The sequence below is a fragment of the Protopterus annectens genome, chromosome 16.part0, assembly GCF_019279795.1.
Source record: "Protopterus annectens isolate FY-2018-M chromosome 16.part0, PAN1.0, whole genome shotgun sequence".
In the NCBI taxonomy this organism is placed as follows: Eukaryota; Metazoa; Chordata; order Ceratodontiformes; family Protopteridae; genus Protopterus; species Protopterus annectens.
In genome coordinates, this window is record NC_056750.1 from 624,147,109 (window position 1) to 624,172,016 (window position 24,908).

The following is a 24,908-nucleotide window of genomic DNA, read 5'->3' on the forward strand; positions in this document are numbered from 1 at the left end:
ACAAACCTACAGCTCTGGAACACATCTTTGTCATATTTGTAAACCCCATATCAGCAAAATAGATGAAAAAGTACAGTTGTGCACATGTACCATAAATGTAGATGTTCGAGTGTATTCACTGTTGCAGTCATCACACTTGGGTTATCCTGCCAGGGATAGCCCGCAGTCGGCCCAAATACCAGAGGCTTAGTATTTCTGCATTGGTTGCTGTCACTCCAGGACTGACATCAGGTTGTTAGTGGTATAAAATCATGCAGCCGACACCATTACATCAGTTTTTTCTTGCCCCAATGGTCAGGAGCCCCCAAATAGGGTGCTAGGTTATGGTGGAAGAACACATGCAGTAGAAAGTAAATACAAAAAAATCCCTGTAAGGAGTGAGGAAGAGAGAGAGAGAGAGAGAGAGAGAGAGAAGGGGGATGGAGGGTGGGAAACCAGGACTGCAACAGTGAATACACTCAAACATCTACATTTTTGGTAAATATACACAACTGTACTATGTTCTTTGTGTTTCACTGTTGCAGTCCTCACACTTGGGTTGATTCCCAAAGCTGAAGAAAAGGATAGAGGCAGTCAAGAAGACTTGGGGCTGGCTAGGATGCCCTCCAAGACTGCAGTTGCAAAGCCTGCCCTGAATTTGGAGAAGATAGGCAGGTGGCAATGCTTGGAGAAGGTATGAAAAGAAGTCCATGTTACAGCCTCCAGGATGTCCCTAGTAGGGTCCCCTCTGAGAAAAGCTGCAGAGCTAGAGGATGCCCTTGTAGAATGTGTCCTGACCCCCTTAGGAGGTGGTATCCTGAGGTGTTTGTAGCAGAAATGGATGCAGTGTGCTATTCATCTGGAGATTGTTTGTTTGGATATGGCCTTGCCCTCTTCCCCTGCTGCAGAGCTGACTAGCAATTGGTCAGTTTTCCTAAAAGATTTAGTCCTATCCAGGTAGAATCTGAGCTGTCTGTGGACATCTAGAGAATGCAGAATTCTTTCCTCCTTGTTTTGTGGGTTAGTGAAAAAGATGGGCAAATTAAATGATTGGTTGAGAGCCACACCAGACACCACTTTAGGCATTAAAGTTGGGTTAGTCCTGAGGGAGACCCTATCAGCATGGAAAATTATGAAGGGCTCTACAGCCATGAGTGCTTGTAGCTCTGAAATGCTTCTAGCTGAAGTGATGTCCAGAAGCAAGGCTATTTTCCAAGAGAGGAATTTTAACTCTGCTGAAGCTGCAGGCTCAAAGGGGGGGTAGGGTGAGCTTTTCCAACACAAAGTTAAGGTCCCAAGCTGGGGTAGGAGCTCTTCTGGGTGGCCTTAAATTGTTAGCCCCTCTTAAGAACTGTTTGATGAGATGGTGTGAGAAGAGAGGTGAATCTGTGCTGTAATGAGCAGAGATGGCAGAGGCATGAATTTTAACAGAAGAGAAAGATAGGCCCCTGTGTAGTAGGTCTGCTAGTTAATCCAGGATGAGAGTTAGGGAGGGCTGTGCTGTTTCAGCTCCTTTAGCCTGGATCCAGGTGCAAAACCTTTTCCACTTGTCAGCATAGGATTTTCTAGTGCTGGGGCATCTGGCCTCAGGTGTAACATTCAGGACTTGTTTGCTTAGGCTGGCAGCTGGAGGAGAGGTCAGGGAATAAGCCAGGCTGTCAGGTTCAGGGTCTGCAATTTTGGATGCATGAATTCTCCATTCTTCTGTGTCAGGAGTGTTGGGATCTGAGGTAGGTGCCATGGTGGCAGGGGTGACAGGCTGCACAGCAGTGGGTACCAGTGCTGGCGTGGCCAGTTGTTTTTTCCTCCCTTATTTTGAGCAGTACCCTTGAAATTAGTAGTAGAGGGGGAAATGCATAGATCGAGAGGTTTACCCATTGGAAGGCTAGACCCTCCACTTTCCAGGCCATGCTGTGAGGTTCCCTAGTGCAGAATTTGCTGAGCTGGTGATTGTTGTTGGAGACAAAGATGTCCACCTTTGGGGTGCCCCATTTCTGGGTTACATGGTTGAAGGCTCTGTGGTCTAGCTGCCACTCGTGTGGGACTAGCAGGTTTCTGCTTAAGTTGTCTGCCAGAGAGTTTAGGGAGCCTAGCAGGAATTGTGCTAGCAGGTGAATTTTCATGGCTGAAGTCATGTGCCAAAGTGTCATGGTGAGTCTGCAGAGAGGATAAGAGTTAGTTCCTCCCTGTTTGTTGATATACCACATGGTGTTATCGGTTTTGATCACTAGAGGCCCCAGGGAGAGTAGGGGTCTGAAAGCTGTCAGAGCGTGTTGCACAGCTAGCATCACTTTTTGGTTGATGTGCAGATGTACTTGATTTGGGCTCCAATGGCCCTGAATGCACCTGTCATCCAGGTGTGCACCCCAGGCATAATCTGATGCATCTGTGGTGAGGGTCTGGGCAGCATGGGGTTGTGAGAAGGGAAAATCGTTGTTGTGGTTGCATGCTGCTGCCCACCAAAGAAAATTTTTCCTTAGACTGGGTATCACAGGTATGATAATTTCCAGGTCTTCAGAGTGTTGACACCAAAGGCTTTTTTTGGTACCATTGTAATTTCCTCATATGCAGTCTGGCATATGGAATGAGTAGAATGCAAGAGGCCATGAACCCTAGAGCTTGCAGGATTTTCCTTGTGGTTAACTGGGTTCTGGTGGCTAGTTGAGTGAAGTAGCCTGTCAGGTAGACTTGCTTTTCTGGAGTAAGGAATGCCATATGGGATGCTGTGTCCAGGCTTGCTCCCAGGTATACAATTTTTCGAGTGGAGACTAGTTTTGATTTCTTTTCATTTATAGTATACCGCAGGGAGGTCAGTAGGTCCTTCACAAAGGTCAGGCGCTGTAACAGCTTTTCCTGTCTGCCTGAATCAGGCAGTCGTCTAAGTAGGGGTAAATTTGAATATTTCTTTGTCTGCAAAAAGCAATGGCTGGAGCCAGGCATTTTGTGAAAACTCTGGGAGCAGTGGATAAGCCAAAGGGAAGTGCAGAGAACCGAAAGTGCATAGATCCTGCCCTGAAACATAGATATTTCCTGCAAGAATCACTGATTGGAATGTGTAGATATGCCTCTTTTAGGTCTAGAGTGGCTAACCAAGCATCCTCGAAAAGCATAGGAAGAAGCTGCTGGAGGGTGAGCATTTTGAATTTTGGTATCACCAGGAAGGTGTTTAGAATTGATAGATCGAGGATTAGGCACCAGGTACCCTCTTTTCTGGATACCAGGAAATGCCTGGAGAAGAAACCTTGGCCTATCTTGTCTGCAGGAACAGGCTGTATTGCCCTCATGGAAAGCAGGGAATGGACTTGTTTTTTGGCCTTTGCCCATTGGTTTGGAGGAAGATCTGGGAACCCTTTTCGGGCTGGCAGAGTGTGGAAATAAACTTTGAATCCCTGGGACACTATGTTGAGGATCCATCGGTCATTGGTAATAGAAGCCCAGTTGTTTGCATGGGAGGAGAGTTTTCCTCCTAGGGGCACAAGCAGGTGGACAGAGGTAAGGGGTGGAGGTGTAAAGTCACTGTGAGTTCTTTCCATAAGGGAGTGGCTCAACACTCCCTGTTTTTGAAGTGGAGGAACTCCATTGCTTAGATCTCTGCATTCCCTGGGACTGCTGTCTGGGGGGTCTGCTTCCCCTAAGTCTTGGCTGAGCTGGCCTGGAGGGAGCTGGAAAGGACCAGTGCTTGGAGGGCAATGCCTACTGAACCTTGGAGGCTGGACCTGTAAGAAATATTTAACTGTCTGCATAGATTTAGCTTTTTCTTCCATCTTTTTTTAAGACTTCTGCCTTGGTGCCAAACAAATTGTCTTTGTTCAATGGTGTGTCCAATAGTTTTGATTTAACATGGTCTGGCAAGGTCTGTTCCTTAAGCCAAGCATGCTGTCTAAGTACAGAACCAGTGACTGCTGCCCTACAAGATGCTTCTAGGGCATCAAAGCCACATTGCAAGGTGTGTTTAGTAACTTGGCTTGCAGAATGCATAAACTCTTGTAATTCTTTATTTTCTGCATAAACAGGAAAGGTAGATATTTTTTGTTTGAGAAGTTCCATGGTATGTCACTGGTATTTCAGTACGTGGAACTGGCAATTTAGTGCCCTAATGACAAGAGTTGCATACTTTTTTACCCCATCTGTCTAAAGCTCAGGAATCCCTGTCTGAAGGGGTGGGAATCTTAGCTGTGGTTACTTTAATTCCTTTGGGTCCTTGGGAGATGACCTCTGGGTCAGCAGTAGGATTTCTGAAAAGGAATTTGTGAGAGTCAGGGAATCTGTAATACCTGTCAGGTTTCCTGGGAGCAAGAGGAAGGGTGTCATGAGTCAAGCTGGATTTCATAAAGACATCATTTACAACATCCAAGACAGGAGGAATGGCTAAAGATCTGTGCTGTGGTAAATCTAAGAATTCCCTGAGTCTCTTTTTGGACTGAGGATAGTCCTGACATTCCCATTGGAAATGCTCCCTTAAAGTATGTAGGGTTTCACCAAATAAAAAAGCCTCTGGAGAAGAAGCAGAAGGAATGGATTCCTCTGCATCTGAATTCTCATAAGCAGATAGGGGTTGCATGTCTTCATATTCAGAAACCTCAGAGTTATCGGACTCCTGGTCAGATAAAACTGCTGGGGACAAGTCTCTTTTTTTTTTGCAAGGGGTAGGCTGGTTTCCCCTAATAAGCATAAGGTCTTCCGCCATTTTAAGCATTTCAGATTGAGGCATGAAAGCAGGTGCCTGAGCTTGGGTCGTCAGTTTTTTAGGCATAGTTTGTACCTTGGGCCTTAGAAACTTGGTAGTTTTAGAAAGAACTGAAGACGTGAAAAAAGTCGTCAGTTTGTGCCAAGCATCAGTAGTGCGAAGAACTTCCTTGGAAGCCAGTGCCTGCTCAGCAGCTCTGGACCCATCCAAGGTAGAGACATCCATAGGATCCTTAGTCAAAGAAGAGTCTCGCAGCATACTGGACTCCAAACAGGTCTCGGTAGCAGCCTGCAAATCCACAGAAGCAGGCATCAGGGGTTGCGAAAGCACCTCACTGAGGACCAGAGAACTGATGACTAGCTTAACGGAAGTGTCGTCAGCAGTTTTGGACCTGTGTGGTCTGTCTCTGTCTTTATCCTAACTTTTTTTGGAAGATCAGTAGTCGGATGGCTTACTAAAGCCATATCAGAATACGGGGACTGACAGCGAAAATATTTAGCTACAATAAGGGCCCAACAATGTATAGTTCTGGCATTATCGTGGTCTGGGCCTAAATAGGTGATGCAGTAAGAATGGAAGTCTCGCTGTGGTATTTGCTTTCCACAGGTGAGAAAATTGTTAACTTTTTCTGACATCTGTTAGAGCACGAAAAAAGTATCCCCAATGGGGTACTTAGCTTTAGAAGACATCAACTTCAATTCAGAAACGAAACTCAGGTAGCAGCCAACCGGCACTCGTGCAAACTGCTTCTGCTTCAGGCTCTTCGGCAAGAAGGACTGATGTAATGGTGTCGACTGCCTGATTTTATACTGCTAATGACCTGACGTCAGTCCTGAAGTGGCAGCATCCGACGCAGAAATACTAAGCCTCTGGTATTCGGGCCAACTGAGGGCTACCAACAAACTACCAGCAAACAGCAAACAGCAAATAATGAATGTTATCAAAAACAACGACCACGTATCCAACACCAAAAAGTTTATTACACAAAAGTCTCTAGCGCCTCGGCCTTCGCCTTCCAGGAGAATATCTTCAGTTAATTTTCAAACATTTTTATACACTGATCAATAAAATAATTAAATCATTCAATTAGCAATTATACAATTAATCATAAAAAGACTTTCCAATTACACTCCAAATTCATGCCTCTAGGTGCCATAGTGTCATACTTTAATATAAAAACTGTCTCTTTATATAACAACTTACATTTGATTATTTCTTCATTTTAATTCATAGCTAAACTTTCTAAAACTGTAGCTAACAAGCCTTTAGGGTCACTATTATGAAAATCTTTAAAATGTATAGCAAGAGGACTCTCTATTTTTTTATTTTTTATATTTCTTAAATGTTCTTGCAACCTTATTTTAAAAGCCCGTTTGCTTTCCCCAACATAAAACATATTACAAGGACATTTTAGTGCATACACGATTCTTTCAGTATTACATGAAAATTGTCCCATAGGATAAAATTTCTTCCCATTAATGCATTCAAATGTCTTACATACATACTTACAAGAAATACATTTACCACATGGATGTGTACCCCTTAACTTTACATCAACATTTACATTTAAATTTAACTTTGGGGTGGAGAAACCTGCATGGACTAACATATCTTTTAAATTTCTTCCTCTCTTATATGAGAAAGTTATATTCTTTGGAAAATTAATGTTAAATCTTTATATTTAAATAATGAATTCCAATAATATTTCATCATATGACTAACTTCTTGTGAAAGTAAATCATAAGTCATAACCATATAAATTTTTTCTAGTTCATCCTTCGAAGAATATGCATATGTTTTTTATTATGTTTCTTTTGTGTCTTGTTCATATCTTTATTAATTTATTTTATACTATTTAATGATAACATTACCTCTTGAGCATCATAACCTCTTTTTATATATAACCATGCTATTTTCTCTAATTCATTATTAATTTCATCACTATGGTTATATAACCTATTAATTCTCATAAATTCGTCATATGGCAATGATAAGATGTGGTGGATGGCAACTTCTCCCATCTAATAAATGTAATTCATTTTCAAATTTCCGAAATACCTTTGTCACAATATTGCCATTCATACTTCCTTCTAAGGTTATATCCAAAAAAATGACTTTTTTACCAATTTGAAAGCCATCAAATTTCAAACCAAATTCATTTGTTTGTAAATCATTCTTGAATTTATGTATTTCTTGTCCTCCACCCCTACAAATAAAAATTAAATCGTCTATATAACGATAATATCTAACAACCTTATTTATAAAAAATTCTTTTCTATATAAAAATTCAATTTCAAAAAGATTCATCATAACATTTGCATACATGGGGGCAAATGCTGCCCCCATTGCCGTACCCCTAAGCTGATAGAACAATTGTCCATCAAAACTAAAATAATTATTCTTCAGACAAAATCCTATAAGCTCTATAATATATGATGACAAAGGACTATCTCCTAATAACTTCTCTATAGCTCTCAGACCATGTCTATGTTCTATACTTGTGTATAAACTTTTAACGTCTGCTGTAAACCAATACATATCTGAGGTCCATGTTACTGATGATATTTTTGTTAAGAAATCAAAGCTATCTCTAATGTATGAAGATTGTTTCATCACATATGGGTATAAAAAACTATGTAAAAATAAACCCATGTTGTGAGAGAAATAATTACATGCTGACACAATCGGGCGACCTGGTGGGCAATGTAGATTTTTGTGTACTTTCGGTAAACAATAAAATTTTGCTACTTCACATCTTTTTGTTGAAAATGTCTTAGTTATATCGTCCTTTGAAAAATACCCTAATCTATATCCCTTATAACATAAATCTTCAAACTTTTTAACTGCTTGCTCATATTGTTCCACCTCACAGTTCTTATATGTTTTCCTATCATTTAAATGTTCCCAACACATTTCAGCATACTGGGTATAATGCATGAGTACAATTTTGTTACCTTTATCCGCTGGTTTAACTATTATTTCCTTGTTATCCACCAGCCCTTTTATGGCTTGCCATTCATTTTTAGTTAAATTATATTTGATATTACATCTTTTAGTATTAAATTCATCATAAATAGTTTCAACTGCAAAATCAACCATAGCTGAAAATTTCTTAATTCCTTCATGTTGGAAAGATGGTATAAAAGTGCTTTTAACCCTAATCTTACTTGTGTTTAATCGACAATACGCATTATTGCCTATGCAATTGTCATTGTCTGACATACAAGAATGGAAACTGTCTTCCGAATCTTCACCAATACTTGAGTCTTCTTTATTTACATTATCTAATAATGAAAGATCATTTTTACTGTTTTTAAAAAAACACATCAGATTTAGTTTACGTATAAAGCGATAAATATCACTTTTCAAAACATATAACCTAGGTAATACCGTAGGTACATACTTTAAACCATGACTAAGGGCAGAAATTGCGGCCTCATTAAATGAAGACCCACTCAAGTTAATAATATAACTGTTAGCATTATTAACTGAGGGCTACCCCTGGCAGGATAACCCAAGTATGATGACTGCAACAGTGAAACACAAAGAACATTTTAAGTTACAATTTCCTTTTTAATAGAACTCCTAATGCCCAGTATGGTTTTTATACCTCCTATAATGTTTCAACTTACCTGTAGTGTTGACCTTTCTAACCACAAGATACTCATCTAGGAACTTGACATTGCTTGTTTCTCCCAATTTTCTCTCAGCTGGTTCAGAAACTACCAACAAAACAGGCAAATCAAAGTCTGCTTCCATAATTCATTTTCTTCAACCACAACCAACAAATCAGGTTCATCTCAATGCTCAGTTTTGGGATCCATTCTGCTTTCCTTCCCTACAAGCAGTTCTCTCACAACTTAAAACAGTAATTTATGCAGATGACCTAATCCTTTTCATATCAGATCATGATTCACCAGAAGTGTAAAATCTACTTTAGCTTCAGTCCCAATGACTTTGTCTCCAGTTTAACTTTGATAAACTCATAGCAGTTCCTAGTATAACTTAATACTATGCTCTAGAATTTCATAAACTCCACTCTTATCTACCTAAAATATAAATTTACAAGCCAACTCTCTAAAGATTCAATACTTGTATAAATCATCCACATCATTCAGATTGTTTCTGCTCCAGCCTTACAATCATAAGCATATTTCCATGCCATAAATTTTGTCAAGGTGTGTAGTCCAAAATACCATGTTAAACAATATCAGGCCCTATACTGAACCCTGAAGTTGTCCCCTTGAAAATGTCAATCCACTTAATGTTATGTCCTTAAATGTAACACATTGTGCTTGGTCAGTCAGCCAATTATCCAATCCGATATACAACATATATGTTTAATCCTTCAAGAGAAACAGCTATTTCATCATGTAATAAAGTGTAAAATCCAAGTAGAGAACCAAACAAACTTTAACTTCATTCATCATAGCAGTAATTTTTGTCATAAAACTTGGATGGATACACTAAGATCGAGCTATGCTTAGTAAAGCCATACTTTTTTTACAATCAGATTTAGGCCCATATAGCTACTCACTGATAAAATATTGAAAAATGATGTAAGACGGGTCCATAATTAATATATATCAATATTTAACTATATTTTGCTTATATATCTACCACTGAAGATACATACAATTGTTGTTAAATATTAATGAGGGAAAACTATATGAGTAGCTAATACCTGAACAAGTTATCCTGAAATATGGTCAAATTCCATTAAATATTTTTAAACTTTACTCAATGAGTTTTTAATTTCTTCCATTGTAATCATAAGGAAATGTTGCATAGTACCGATGTTCACCATATTTATATATGTTGTATTATCTAGACTAGTTAACTCTGCAAAATAATCATGAAACATTTCTGAGATTAGATATTTATTAGTGACAATTTTGATTCATAAAATATAATGTTAACTTGTTATGCAATTTCTTGGTGTTAACATATTTGAAGAATGTATTTTTGTTGTCAGATATCTCATTTAATGAGTTGTCATACTTCTTCCTAAAATATAATTCTTGTTTAAGCCTCTTAATAATATCATTCAAGCATTTCTTTGTTATATTTAGTATGATGCCATGTAAAGTGATGATAAACATGCTTTTTTTCCTAAAAGTCCATTTAATTGTTTATTCTGCCAAGGTTTAGTTGCAATTCTTCCCTTTTCAATACTTTTACAAGTCTTTTCTAAAAATAAATTGTAGTACAAATGCTTTTCATCTTCTTTCAACCACATTCTTCATAAACATTTAAACTGTCCTTCTGCTAGTTAATATTATATACATTTTCCAACAAAACCTATATATATATATATATATATATATATATATATATATATATATATATATATATGTCTCATATCATAATATACAATTAAACTTGAATATGCATTATGTAAACAATCTCAAAAATATAGTATTATGACATAATTTCCCTAAGGTTGTAATGCTTTTGCTTTGGAAATATGCCTGGGTTTATTAACCAAATAAGAGTTGGAATATTTAGATCTCTTGTTGGAGACTCAACAATTTGTATAAATCTGTTCTCATTCATTGTGTCCAGAAAATATGATTCCATATAGGTATTAAATAAACCTGTTCACAGATTATTATATAGGCAATTAAATCACCCAATATGAGCATTGGATGTCCATCTAGGTATCCCTCCAAACCCGAACAGAAAGATTAGTATAACAGTTCCTTTTAAATGTTCTGCATGCTACCAAAATTCAGAAATCACCCTAGGGTGTCACATTCTTCAAAAATACACTTAGAACTTCTTCCTACTGATTCATACATTAGAAATAGCCAACAAAGGAAGAGTGCACATGCAGTATAACTCACACTCCTTTTTTCTTCTGTTCTCACAATTTAGTACTTGTTAAACCCAGAGAAGCTCAACTTTATAGAATCCCATGATTCAGTAATAGCAAATAACTGCAGGTAATGTTGTTTTATAATAAAATCAAGTTCCTCTATTTTCCCTTCCAAATTATGGATATTTATATGGAAACAATTTAAGTTGCTTCTAGTATTACATACATTTAGTTCACCCGTTTGCCTAGTATATGATGTTCTGAAAAAATCTTCATACCTTTCTTTGATAACCAAGACAAAAAGTTGTTACCTTTGTTGCTCTAATGTACCAAATATCTTAATTATATCTCAAAATCCTCTAAAATTCTTCCCATATCATCACTGCTTTATATCCTTTTAGACATCTTTATCTTCTCAGCTAGGTGATAAAAGTATTGTCTTTCATAAGTTCACAATAAGAAAAAAACAGAACATAAGGTCATTTCACAAAATATTAAATTCACATTGTTTTTTAGACAAAGTACATGAATTGCAGTAATATCTCTCTTTGTATACTCTGAAGGGGCATACTGTAAGTCAGCTTTGCCTGCCACTACGATCAGTTCTGTTTAATTATTCTTGCTGATTAATAACTTATCACACATTGTTGAAAAATCTTCTTGGATTATGCCTATTAATATATTAAATGTTATCCTCTCTATAGTCAGGAAAGTAAGGTAATTAGTTTGCTGAATCAAATAGGAATCTCTCAAGATGAAAATGTTAATTTTAATTTCATAAATCCAGTAATCTTTCCCGGTATTAATATCATCACCAGCTTTTTAAGATCTGGCTATTAAGGTCTACTTCAATTTATTTTGCTTTACTGTTTCCATATTTTTTATATTTTGTTACTACTCTCATCTTTTCCAAAAATAATGTTCCTCTTTTTACCTTACTTTTTTTTTTTCTAGATCCCTCTAAAACTCTACCTTGGTTGTCTTATTTTGTTCCAAACTGTACTCCTATACCTAGACTAAGTTTAAGTGAATGAGTATCTATCACTTCCTCATGCTGCAAATGTACCATGTTGTTCTCCTATATTATAACCTGTAGGCAAACTACCTGCCTCACACTTATTTTCTTTGTCCAATTTACTTGTGCCATCATACCTATTACAGCAGCTAGAACAGGAAAATTATGTACACGAGAAAAACTTATCAGTATCAGATAATGTTTCTACATCATTACAAGATGCATTATCAGATGCATTACCCATGACTGTAGCTGGCTTTAATTATTTCCTTGATTTAATGCTAATGTATCTTCCTTTTTTTTTTTTTATCTAGATCTTGATTCCTCATTCATATTATAGTTGATATTACAGCTTAAATCCAAAGTTAAGCTCACTTCACTTCTCTGCCTTTGTATGAAGCCAGTTTCATCCTCATTCCTTAGAAGTATTATTTTCTTGTGTTGACATGAACAAGTATCAGAAGTATTATCTAACCTTACTTTCAAAATATTATATAATGTCTTTAATGTAATATAGTACTCCACAATTTCTATGTGATACTCTATTTGATAAAGGAAAATAATTTTTGCAAGTACCTAATAGTCGTACATAACTCTGGGATAAAAGATCTTTTGATGCATTAATGTTTAATGACTCCATTTTGTTACATCACAAATTTATTACAGTTTGTTGTACATTGTATTGTGCCTTTAAAACAAATCTCAAAATTTAAAAAACAAACTAAAATATTTATATTTTGCACAAATAAAACTAATATATCTGAAGGCCAATTAATAACAAAATTCTCCCACAGAGAATCACACTATCATACTAATAAACTCAGAAAACAAATTCTTTCAAATATATATATATATATATATATATATATATATATATATATATTCCTTTTTGCTCTGGAATCTTTATTTAACTCTTTTACTGAATTATCACTTAAATCACTTAAACATAGGCAAACACACATTTATATAAAACAAAACAAACTATGTTTATATATTCCTAGTTACACGCATTATACATCACATATTTTATATAACTATCATTACATGAATTGCTCAGTTCCTGCCTTCCCTTAAATCTTACTCCTCCTCTAAAACATTATTCTGCATGTATTGTTCCTACAATATCCATTTTTTATGGAATTTGATTTGCTCCTACCCTTTTCTAAAGATGTCACCTCTGGTTATTTTCACTCTGTTACAATATCCAATACTTCAAATACAGTTGGTTTACACTGTGATTTCCATTTTGTACTAATTGCTTTTATTTTGGCAGACACCAGAAATAAACTTAGCAAGGCCTTACTATGTCTTATGAAAATTCAGATCTTGTATCCCAGCTTAAAAAAATAATTCCCTTAGTTACACCCATTTGCTCACCCAATTTTCTGACAAAGTACTCTGTAGAGAATTTTTGAAGTCTGCCAACTCATTATAATTCCAAAATATATGTACACAATTACCTCTTTCTTTCCCATACCTTCAACATTTGCCATCTACCTGAGGAAAAATTCTTTGGAGTCTGCTTGGGGTATAAAAATACCTATGCAAACAATTTGAAGCAATAATGTAGCACACTTGGGAGCCATACATATTTCCTTCCACTGTCTGATTTTGACTTGCCTATCCAGTCTCTCTTACCATTTTTTTCTAACCTCCTCTGACTGATTCTTACAGTTATTGTGCAGTATTTTATATGTGCTACTAATTATCCCCTTTTTGTCAACAGCTTCTGTTCTAGATTCATCCAAAATCTCTACCAGAGCACGTCTTTCATTTAGGATACCCCTATATTTTGATAGGAAAGACAATCTCTAGTCTACAGTCTAAATGTGTTCTTGGCCCCTTTCTATTCTACTACCTTTCCCATCCTCTAGTTATTTGCTCCCAAAACCTTAGTTCTTTTGCCAGTTTTCTCCAGTAAATTCCAGCTCCCTCTTGTCTACTCTCTGTAGTCTTAACTGCAGTCATTCTTACCGGCAAAATCTCCTTTTTCCACTTTCATGTTGGCTTAGTTCTTAGAATGCATTTTGCTACTTTATGAATATAGTATTCTGTATGACTGTTATTCTCCTTAAGGACCTGCATATGCCTGACCCACAAGTAAAATTAAAGGGACTAAAACATTTTCACTGCTTGTATCTTGCTATCCATAAACAAGAGCTTCCATTATCTCAATTTTACAAAAAGCTAGACTTCTAACTGTGTGATACCTTAAACCTCTTGCATCAGAGGCCTTATGGGATATATGCAAATCACCCTTTAAGGATATTTCTGGACAATTCCAGGCCATTAAAGCCAAGTCCCTTATGGCCTGGAAATGTCCGCAAATAGACTTAAAAATGAAAGTAAAAGAAAAAGTCATGGACTCTCAGAATTGCCATTTAGCTGAAACACCTGATATCCTTAATGGGTGATTTGTAAATATCCCATGAGGCCTCTGATGCAAGAGGTTTAAGGTGTCACACAGTTAGAAGTCTAGCTTTGCTAGATTTTTCTATTTGTGTTTCTTAACCAGTTGGTTATCTATGTGACCTTGTTACTCTTTGTTTTAATTTTCTCAATGTTAGTATTATCTTTTGTTTAATCTCTTCCCACTTATCCTTAGCTGCCATAACAATCTTTTTAACCATACTCTTAGGTACCTAATTTTATTGTGTTCCTGTAAATATGAGTATTGCTGGACCAATTCATATACGGGTAGATGGTTTACAGCTATAGTCTTTGTTTTATCTTCTTAATCTTTATATCCCCAAAAGACATGAAATTGTCTCAGAATGCTCCACAGCACTAAGATGCCCTCCTGTGGTTTTAAGATGTAGAAAGTAATATTGCATGCAAAGAAAGCCAACTTTTCTTGATACCAATTATATCATTGAATTTCTAAATCCCTTATTTTCTTTCCAATGGCTCTAAATATAAAGCAAATAACAAAGGGGAAAGGGACACCCCTGTCCAGTTCCTCTGTTCAGACACAACTTGTCAGAAAGAAACCATCCCACTTTAAATTTTGCTTCTGATCCCACATAAATCCTCATAATTATTTTATTATTTTATCAGGGAATGCAAATACTTCCAATGCCCTACTTATAAAATTCTAGTTTACTCTGTTGAATGCTTTCTCTTCATCAAGACCAACAACAACAGCAATATTTTCTTACATTCTGCTTACCTCTGGATCATCATTGTTAATGTTGTCAAATATTTGCCTTCCCTCAGCAAAATCACATTGATCCAAATCTATCAATTTTGTCAACACTGTTGCCATTCTTTTAGCTATTATAGACAAATCCTTTATAATCATGGTTTAAAATTGAAATGGAGCTACATGAAGCTGGGACTGATGGGTCATTACAGTCTTTAAGTATTACACCGACCGCAGCTTTTTCCCAGGATGGTGGTGCTTCCCCACATTTTAAAATATTGTTGAACGAAACCTTCCAGATCTTTATCATTTTCCTCCATCCAAACTTCAAAACTTCCACAGGAATACTATCTATTCCTGTAGACTTTTCTGCAGATTGATTTTATGTCATCATGTTTACATTATCTCATCCTGTCTTAACTGTTAATTAATGAGTCTCCTATACCTCTAACCTTAGTGTATCTATGTCTTACATAAATATTTCCGTCTGTGCTCTTTCTTGATTTTCATGTTGCTCTGCTTTATGCAAGTTTTCATAAAATTTCCAAAATATTTCTTAGACTCTCCGGTTATTTTTCTTGCTATAGGCTCCCTATGTTTGGCAACAACCCTTTCTACTTCCTGTTACCTAAGTCATGGTGATAAAAGTTTTTGTGCTCTAGAGTTATCAAAACACAGTTGCTTAACATCACTCTATCTAAACTCATGCATATTATCCAGGTATTCCCCTATTTTCTCTTTAACACTCTGAAGTTACATGTCTTCTTGTTCTATGAGATTCCCCTTATTCTGCAATACTTTAATCTTTGTCAGTTCTTCTAAATAATTCCTGTTACTTCTTAACCATGCCTCTTTTTTATGAAGAAATGTCTATCTTCCCTAATAACTTTCAAATAATTTTCATTACCCATTCCTTAAATTCCTTTTTGCAACAGATAAGTAGGGAAGAGTCAGTGTCTCATTTTTACTTCATCACCCTGCATTTTTATCTTAGTTGTTACTGGCACATTAGCTGAAATAGTTGGATGTGTTTCAAAGCTCTCAATGACATGCACATGCTCCTATGAAATATTATTTTTGTCTAGTCTAGCCCGGTTATTGTACCTTGAGGAATAATATGTAAATTCTTTCTGAGTTCCTACTACTGAATTCACATCTTCCATACCAAACAGTTTCAGAAATTTCTTCAGAAATCTATCCTGTTTTACTATATTTTCTCTTCTAGGTCCCCCAGATACATCCTTACAGTTGCAAATCAAGTTTCAGTCCCCAAATTTTAATACATTGCCCTTATACCACAGTTTTATTTGTCAGGATCAACTTTTTTCTGCTGCTATGATTACATCTTTACTAATACAGTTCTTAGCTGATTTCTCATGGACAGCTTTGGAGCATGCACATGATGTGTACTTCCTATTAACAAATCCTGCTGCTGAACACTAGTCCAGTTACTTATTTGTGATTTTCATAAAATTCATACGGTCTGTTCCTTCCAGTTTCTCTGGTACAAATGAAAATCTCAAGTTTTCTTTGCAAGCTCTGTTCTCTAACTCTACCATATTTTTTTTTTGGTTTTTTTTTTTTTTTTTTGGGGGTAGCTCTTCTTGAGCAGTCTCATACTCATCAGGCATTTTTTTCATTTTGGTATCTAATTTTTGTAGTTTTTCAGTTCATTAGAATAGCAGTTTAAAACGTCTTCCATTTTTTTAGTCTTTTGTTATTTGAATTGATATACTCCTTCGATGTTTCATTTATTTTAATCAGCTCCAAGCATACTTGGTTTATATTTTCCTCTAAAAAACATCTGTTGTACCAAAGCTGTGACTTGAACTGCTTTTTGCTAAACAGCTGCAGGATTCTTCCCAGTCAGTGTTTTCTCTTCACATGATTGATTTTCTTTCATGCTCTCTAAGCCTATTCTCTGCTGGCATCTAGGCAGTGTATTTACTAGTCAATAACTGAATTTTATTAAAACAGACAGAATTACTGACATATGTATTTCAGTTTCTTTTTTTCACATTGATAGAGCTGAAATTAAGCTGTTGTTCAGTGAGCAGCCATCTTGGAAAGCCCATACCACTCAACTTCTTAGCTCAAGAATGAAGCAGGAAGCTAAAATAAATGGGGACATGGAATAAAATCAGAGGTATGTATTGCCTTTATATACTTTTAAAGTTGTTTGACTAGGAGGCTTTGTGTTTGCATGCCGTTTTTTCTGAAGGCTACTAAGTCTGAAACTCAAATGTCTGTCAGTATTTATTTAATGCAGTCCTCACTGATTGTTATTAAAGCCACAAACCAGAGACATTCTGTGAAATCAGGGACAGTAATAGCATCAATGCCTGTCTCATATACAAACATACACACACACACATATACACACACACACACACACACACACACACACACACACACACACACACACACACACACACATACACAGTATTATGCTTATAATATGGGGTCCTGCAAGGATCTATATTAGGCCCATTACTCTTCTCCATCTTTACAAATGACCTTCATTCTGTAATTCCTCAAGCTGACTGTATCCAATATGCTGACGACTCCACACTCATATGCGCTGCTGCTTCTCAATCAGAACTTCAGTCACTAACCCAAATGACCTTTAGTACAGTTGAAAACTGGCTCCTACAAAGACGTCTTATCCTTAACCCCAAAAAAACAAAAATGCTACTATTTACCCCCACCCGCAGAACCTCCCCACTTAACTTTACTATTACTTCAAATAATGGAACTATAATATCTCCTGAACCAACCACCAAACTACTCGGGGTACTAATAGATAACAACTTGTCCTTTGAACCTTACATTAATAACACCATGAAAATAGTAAACAAGAAACTAGGTTCCCTCTATAGAATAAAACCCTTTCTTACACCTCCAGCCAGGGTTACTATTGCTCGTACCCACCTCATCTCTACCTTGCTCTATGCCTCCCCTATCTATACCAAAATATGTAGAAGTAATCTGAGTAAACTTACATCCTCCTACAACAATATTGCCAGATTTGCAGCTGGGTCCTCCTATAGAACTCATCACTGTATCAGTATGAATCAGGATGGTTAGAGCTGCCAAATTTAATACTTTTCAACCAATTAATAGTAGCCCATAAGATCCTGTATTTACCTCAAAATACACCCATACTTACATTCCTAGTCATCCCCTATAATAACCTCAAGACCTTACGCTCAGCTAATAACCTACTTGTACAAATATCAAAATCCAACAACTTAGCTGGTGACACCTTGTTCTCCAATACAGTAGGTAAAGCCTGGAACATCCTCCCAAGCCAGCTAACCTCAATATCTTCTGTCAGCTTATTTAAAAGCAAGCTTAAACCCTACCTCAAATCACACTGGCTATGCCCCTGTGTTAACCCAGACTAAGTATCTAACTATTAGCTAAACTCCCACAATTCCTAGCCTCCCATGATCATGATCTTGTGTTGTCTCACTAATTTTTAGTGAGCTTAACCTTCCTTAGGATTTTTTCATGTAAATAAGTATATATTGTGGAATGATCAAACACCTTCATATAGTATCACAACCTATGTGTTAAATAACACTACAAATCCATCCTTGTTTGCTGTTCTTCTATACTCTATCTATTGATCTCTAGTGTTTTTCTTTCTTAGGTTTTTGTGAGACCTTAATATCTCTTATTATAAATTACTAGGTGTATCTAATTTTGTAATATGTTATAAAGATTTGTACTACACCATTTCTAATACAAATGTATTAGTCTTATTCATCTATTCTTAGATAAATTTTTCCTTTTTCCTACTGAAATATAAAATATATAATTTTAGGCTTGTACTATAATTGTTAAAACTTCTTATGTACCAAATTATACTGTTATTGTCTTTGTCTTGACCTTTTATGTTGTAATTTGTGGAGCTTTTCTCCCCGGGCCTCCACTGAAAATGGACATATATCCAGCTGGACTAGCCCAGTCAACAAATGTAAAATAAATAAAATAAAATACCTTCCCCCATACACAGGAGTAGGAAAACAAACTTGCTTCTGCACTCATACATCTGCACTACCCCAGTCATCTGAGGCAGTGTGAGCCAACAGAAATTGCTTGTAGCTGCTTCCACATTATAAGTATTAGGGAATGTGAGAAACAGCTACTGGGTCAGTCACCTTGGAGAGGTTTTGGACTTGGAAAACTGGCCCACATAACTGGCAAAATGGCCAATTTTATCACGAGTCTCTTCTCTGAGGGATAACAAATGGGCAGTTAGGGTTCTTTCCACAGTTAATGAATGAATGAATAGTATGTAGGACTCTCACCCTGCCTTGGGAATGAATGGGATGGTTCTCCCCCAATTCATATTAGAGAAACAAATGAACCAATAAAGTGCACATAGGGTAGTCACTACACAGATCTTGCAGAAGCAAAACAAATGATCCCTCAGTAATTATTCCATTTATTTTTGTAACCTTGCTCAAATAATACTTCATCTATCTTTAAAGTTTCATAAGTTTTATTATCCATTATTTTCCTAAACTATTTCATAAAGATCTATCAGTACTTGTTCATTATGTTCTTGTAGACCTTATTCATATAATACTTCACTATCCAGTCTATAAATCCCATTTTTATTATCCATTCTCTTTTTAAATAACTTCACACTACCCTACAATTCAAAATGTATAATTCTTCCTTTCTTTCATTACTATCTAGTTTCAAAGTATAAACTCTTTCCTAACTTATGAGTATATTATTCTTCCACAGCACTTCTTAGCCATCTGAACACTGTTTTCCTTTCCTTATATTTAACTTCCTTTTCCAAATTGCAGTTAAAAATCTTTCAACAAGAAATTTCTGAATTCATCAATAACTATGGTTCAGTTTTTGCATAAATCTGCTTCCACTTATGAATCAAGGCATATACTACACATAACCTCAGTTGCCTTTCATACATCTACAGAATGTAGCAGGCTGGCCTTCCTGCTTTAATTATCACAGTATCTACAGCATTTATTCAACTTTACCCTTCTAAAATATATCCATTCCAGAGCATTCCTCTAAATTACAGTACAAACTCAACCCCACCATCTTAACTCAAACCTTTCTTTGCTAATGAGTTCCAGAAACTGATTCAGAAGTGAAGCTTGAGAGTTAAATTTCTTTAATTTATTCAGAGAACAAAGTTATGATTGGTAATCTTATCATAATATTTGTAATACATGGGGAAATATAGCTGCCTACATGCACTCCATCCTTAAAAAAAGCATAGGAGAAAAAAGTGTCTAACAGCTTGAAAAGCTGTGGCACACATTATATTTCCTGATGAAGGGCTCCTCCTAGCTTACAAGCTTGAATAACTGACCTATGTTGATCCAATAAAAGGTATTGCATCTCATCTTTGTTCCAGTGTTTTTGTGTTCACAATGTCACACAAACTGTTGCCAGAAACAAAATTCATCTGTCATCAACCACCACCTTTAAAAACTATTTGACATTATGCTCTGCCAATCTTTTTTAATATGCTAACATGAAGTACATTACAGATGTTCTTCGTGTTTCACTGTTGCAGTCATTACATTTGGGTAATCTGCTGGCAGGTTGCCCTCAGTTGGCCTGATTAACAAAATCTTGGGTCCTGCGTCAGTTGCCGTCCCTTTTCCATGATGTCAGGTCATCAGGGGTATAAAACATGCAGCCGAGAACATTACATCAGTCTTTCTTGCCGTACGGTGCCCGAAGCAGAAGCAGTTCGCAAATGCCGGTCGGCTGACTCCTGAAATTTTTGTTTTCGAGTTTCAGAGCCGAAGTCTTCAACTAAAAAGCTAAGTACCCCATTGGGGAAACTTTTTCTTGCTCCTTACTGATGTCAGTAAAAGTTAATAATTGTATTACTTGTGGGAAGCAAATACCTCATAAGGATTTTCACTTGTACTGTATTCCTTGCCTAGGCACTGACCATGACATACCTTGCTGTCGGTTTTGTGCTTTATTTCATCAACGCACTATCCGTCGTTGGTACATTTTTGCTTCTAAATATTTTGGATCATGATTTAATTATCCAGAAATTATGTCGGTTAGCAATCCGACTACCAGAATGCCTAAAAAATGCAAAAAAAAGGCAGAGACAGGTCGTTGAGGTCCAAAACTGCCAACAATGCTTCTCCTAAGCCATTCGCCAGTTCGCTGGTACTCAGTGAGGCGCATTTGCAGCCCCTGATACCCACTACTTCGGATTCATAGGCCTCTACTGAGACCCATTCAGAGTGAAATGCTTCAATTATGGAACCCACGGATGTCTGTACCTTGGATGGGTCTGGAGCCGCTGTGCAGGCACCGGCTTCTGTGGGTGTATTCAGGCCTACAGATTTGTATATTAAACCAATGCCATCTTCAATATTAAGGCCAACATCTCGATCTATGTCTAAAAAACCGACGCCTAGGCCACATGTGAAGGCCCTTATGCCTAAAAACAAATGATCAAAATGGCTGAAGATTTAATTATTCTTATCAGGGGTAGCCAACCCTCACCTTCAAAGAAGCCTAGGGCTAAACCTGACTATGAATTATCTGAACAAGATTCTATTTCTTCTGACTCTTCTAATGAACAGGATTTGTCTATACCTACTTATGAGGACTCTGATGCAGAGGATTCCATTCCTTCTGCTTCTCCCCCTGAAAATTTTTCTTTTGGGGAAACTTTACATACCTTAAGGGAACATTTCCACTGGGAAAGTCAGGATTTCTCTGAATCCAAAAAGAGGCTTAGTGATTTTCATCTTCTTCCTCAGCATAGGCCTTTGGCTATACCTCCTGTACTAGATATTGTTGATGATGTGTTTTCAAAAACTAGCATGGCTCCTGATTCTCTGCCTCCGGCTCCTTGTAAGCCAGACAAATACTACAGATACTACTACCTGACTCCCACAAATTCCTTTTCAAAAAATCCTATTGCGGATAATGAAACCATTTCTCAAGGCCCCAAGGGCATTAAGGCTTCTACTGCTAAAAATCCTACCCCTTCTGATAGAGATCCCAGGGTGCTGGATAGATGGAGTAAGAAGGTTTATACTTCTGCAACCTTGGCGATCAGGGCTTTAAACTGTCAATTTCATATGCTAAAATATCAGCAGCATATCATGGAACTGCATAAACAGAAAATGATGTTGATTTCTGACTGTGTGGAAAATAAAGATTTATAGGATTTATTGCATTCAGCTGAACAAGTTGGAAAACATACTTTGCAATTTGGTTTTGATTCTTTGGAGGCCTCTTGCAGGGCTGCTGTTACTGGGTATGTGCTTAGAAGGCATGCTTGGCTTAAGGAGCAATCTCTGCCTGATCATGTTAAAGCAAAATTGTTGGATGCTCCTTTGCAACAGGACCGTCTGTTTGGCAATAAGGCTGAAGAAATTCTAAAAAAGATGGAAGATAAGGTTAAATCTATGCAGACTGTGAAAGATTTCTTACAAGTACAACTTCCAGGATTTATTAGGCATTGGCCTACTAAGAACTGGTCCTTTCCAGTTCCTTCCAGAGCCACTCAAGCCAGACACAGACATGCCAAAAGCTCCAAGTTTCAGTCCCAAGGGACTTTCAGATCTGAGCAATGGGGTGCTGCCTCTTCCAAATCTGGAAGTAACAAGACACCTCCCTATGGTAAACAGTCTCAATGACTTTCCTTTAGAATTACCAAGCACTTACCTTTTAGCCGCCCCTTTGGGGGGAAAACTGGTACTTCATGCAAAAAACTGGCAACTTATAACCCAGGACAAATGGGTTTTAAATATAGTGTCCCAGGGATACAGATTTCATTTCCACACGTTGCCAACTCCAAGCGGATGGCCAGACCTGTCCCCAAATCAGTGGGCAGAGGCTCAGAAACAAATACTTTCCCTCTTACACATGGGGGCTATTCAACTAGTACCAGAAGGGGAAAAGAGACAAGGTTTCTATTCCAGACTCTTCCTGGTACCCAGAAAAGACAAATCATGGCATCCAATTCTGGACTTGTCTACTCTAAACACTTTCCTGTTGTTGTTGTATCTTTCGGCTTTTCCCAGTTAGGGGACGCCACAGTGGAACACCGATCCACTAATGATTGGCAGTAGATTTTTACGTATTGAGTTGCCAGCCCTGATGCACAACCTTCAACAAAGGTACACCCATTCATGCATGTCTTCACACAGAAGACGCTTTAGCTGAGAATCGAACAGGACAATGTCTTGCTGTGAAGTGACAATGCTACCGCAGCACCACCACTGCAGTTCTGCTCTAAACACTTTCCTGGACACTTTCTTGGATGTTCCAAAATTCAAGATGCTGACTCTTCACCAGTTACTTCCTATACTAGGCAAAGACGCCTAGTTGGCAACTCTAGATCTAAAAGAGACATACCTGCATATTCCAATCAGGGAATCTTGCAGAAGATACCTCTGCTTCAAAGCAGGCTTTTTGCATTAGCAGTTCTCTGCACTGCCCTTTGGCTTATCTACTGTGCCCAGGGTCTTTACAAAGTGCCTGGCTCCAGTAATTGCATCTTGCAGGCAAATAAATATTCAAATATATCCATACCTGAACGATTGTCTAATTCAGGCAGAAAACAAGGCCATTATTCTAAAACATCTGGCATTTGTAAAAAAAGGTTCTAACTTGTCTAGGGTACACCATAAATGAAAATAAATCACAACTAGTGCCCTCTCAAAAATAACATTCCTGGGTGCAAGCTTGAATACAACTGCCCAGATGGCTTACCTTACGCCAGAAAAGAAAATTTGGTGACTTACTTCAAGCAGGTGGCCACAAAAATACTGCAAGCCTTGGGGTTCATGGCCTCCTGCATTCTTCTAATTCCATATGCAAGACTGCATATGAGGAAACTTCAGTGGTACTTAAAAAGTTTATGGAGTCAACATTGTCACAGCCTGGAAACAATGATTCCTATCATACCTTGCATGCAACTAGAGTTCCTATGGTGGGCAGAGGCCTGCAACCAAAACAAGGGACTGCCATTCACACCACCCTCTGCCGCCCAAACCCTAACTACAGATGCACCAGACTATGCATGGGGGGCTCATTTGGCAGGGAAGTGCATTCAGGGCAAATGGAGCCCAAATCAAATGCACCTTCATATCAATCACAAAGAAATGCTAGCTGTACAGAATGTACTGACAGCCTTCAAGGACTACCTTCATCCAGGACAACTAATGGTAAAGATGGACAACACCACAGTTATGTGGTACATAAACAAGCAGAGGGGTACATATTCTTACCCCCTCTGCAGACAAGCCATGGCATTGTGGAACACGGCCTTGAGCTATCAAGTACAACTACAAGCCCAATTCCTGCCAGGAAAGCTGAATATTTTGGCAGATGATCTAAGCAGAAATCTCATGGACCCACACAAATGGAAACTGGAACCACGGATGTTTGACATGTTGACACGCAAATGGAGGAGCCCAGACATAGATCTCTTTGCCTCACCCCAGAACTACCAGTTGGACAAATTTTGCACAAGAACTCCTCACAAAAAAGCATGGAAAGTGGATGCTCTGTCCTTCAGCTGGGAAAACCTATCAGTCTATGCTTTTCCCCCTCTGCCTTTGCTCTCCAAAGTTCTACTAAAAGTCAAACAGGACAAACCAAAGATGATTTTGCTTGTTCCAGACTGGCCTCGCCAAGAATAGCACCCACTCCTATGCAGTCTGTTACAGCTTTCTCCATGGCATCTGCCTCAGACACCTTCCTTACTATCTCAGCAAAACAACCAAATTCTGCACCCTCAGCTCCAAACATTGAATCTTGCAGCTTGGCTGATCACCTAAATTCTCCCTTAGCATCTCTCAGCAAACCTGTGATGGATGTCATTTTAGAGGCAAGAAGATCTAGTACCAGAAAATCTTATGCTGACAAATGGAAAGATTCTGTGCCTGGAATCAATCTCAAGGGATGACCACAGCAGTGCCCAATTTACCTCAGAATTTGCAATACTTAACTGAGATGCTTCACAAGGGCCTTTTTCTTCCATAAAAATACACGCCTCAGCCATTTCAGCTCATTACAACACAGAACCCCTCCCCCTCTTCTCTCATCCCAGTTAAATTAGTATCTCAGAGGGGCCAAAACTTAAGGCCACCCAGGAGAGCTCCAACCCCTGCCTGGGACCTTAACTTTGTACTGGAAAAACTCACTCTACCTCCTTTTGAGCCAGCTGCTACTGCAGACTTAAAATTCCTTTCTTGGAAAACAGCCTTCCTTTTAGCAATCACTTTGG

The 24,908-nt window shown here is 37.7% G+C and overlaps 1 protein-coding gene across 1 annotated transcript in view; it reads right to left on the reverse strand.

Moving 5' to 3' along the window:
- ADAMTS13 (ADAM metallopeptidase with thrombospondin type 1 motif 13) overlaps positions 1–24,908 on the reverse strand; it is a 1,149,238-nt gene that overhangs the window by 1,061,916 nt on the left and 62,414 nt on the right. The window lies entirely within an intron of this gene.